The 1,348-nt window shown below is 32.8% G+C and overlaps 1 non-coding gene across 1 annotated transcript; it reads right to left on the reverse strand.

The window, feature by feature from the left end:
• Window positions 1-306: 306 nt before the first annotated feature.
• Window positions 307-410, reverse strand: LOC132008790 (U6 spliceosomal RNA). Its single transcript, XR_009401718.1, has one exon. It is a non-coding gene; the product is annotated as a U6 spliceosomal RNA (small nuclear RNA).
• Window positions 411-1,348: the final 938 nt, after the last annotated feature.

Below are 1,348 nucleotides of genomic sequence, written 5' to 3' on the forward strand. Positions count from 1 at the left end.
ATCTCATATTAAATCAAAAATTTTAAAGTTTTCCCCTTAAAGATCAGTAAAAAGACAAGTGTGTCCACTTTCACTACTCTCATTTGACATAGTACTGGATGTCCTAGCCAGAGAAACAAGGAACACAAAGAAATAAGAGACTCCAACAAAAAAAAAGGAAGAAGTAAAATTTTCTTTTTTTGGATAACATGAACTTACATGTTAAAAAATCCTAAAAACTTCACAAAAAATTTGAACAAATTTAGTAAAGCTGCCAAATACAAGATCAATATATAAAAGACAAGAATTTTGTTTTGTTTCATTTTTTTTAATATGGAATGCTTCCCAGTTTTTCATGTCATCCTTGTTCAGTGATCACACTAATCTCTGCATCATTCCAATTTTAGTATATGTGCTGCCAAAGTAAGCACAAGACAGGAGCATTTTAACACTGTAATGATGACCTATCTGAAAAAATGAAGAAAACAATCTAATTCACAATAGCATCAAAAATAATAAAATACTTAACTAAGAAGATGAAAAATCTGTACTCCATTAACTATGACATTGATAAAGAAATTGAAGGAGACACAAATGGAAAGATAGCTCATATTTATGAATGGTAAGATTTAACATTGTTAAAATGTCCATACTACCGAAAACCATCTGTAAATCCAATTCCTATCAAAAATCCAATGTTAGGGGCGCCTGGGTGGCTCAATGGGTTAAGCCGCTGCCTTTGGCTTAGGTCATAATCCCAGGGTCCTGGGATCGAGCCCCGAATCAGGCTCTCTGCTCAGCAGGAAGCCTACTTCCTCTTCTCTCTCTGCCTGCCTCTCTGCCGCCTTGTCATCTCTCTCTGTCAAATAAATAAATTAAAAATCTTTAAAAAAATCCAATATTATTTTTTTACAGAAGTAAGTAAAGAATCCTAAAATTTATATGAGACCATAAAAGACAACAAATAATCAAAGCAGTTCTGAGAAAGAATGAAGAAGAGAAATTACACTTCTTGATTTGAAACTATACTACAAAGCCCTCATGCTCAAAGCAATAAAGTATACTGGCAAAAAAACAGACCAATAAACAAGTAGAACAGAATTGAGAGTCCAGAAATAAATCCTTTCATACAGTCACCTAATATTTGACAGGGGCCAACATATGTAATGGGTAAAGATAGTCTGTTCAATAAATGATATTTAAAACTGAATAGTCACATAAACAGTATGAAACTGGAACCTTAAATCACTCATAAGTCTTAACTTGAAATAGATTAAAGACTTAAAGGTGATGCATGAAACTACATTTCCTAAAGGAAAACATAGGAAAAATTCTCCTTGACATTGGTCTTGCCAATAGTTTTCTGGAT

This window comes from Mustela nigripes, unplaced genomic scaffold (assembly GCF_022355385.1).
Source record: "Mustela nigripes isolate SB6536 unplaced genomic scaffold, MUSNIG.SB6536 HiC_scaffold_1057, whole genome shotgun sequence".
Taxonomy (NCBI): Eukaryota; Metazoa; Chordata; class Mammalia; order Carnivora; family Mustelidae; genus Mustela; species Mustela nigripes.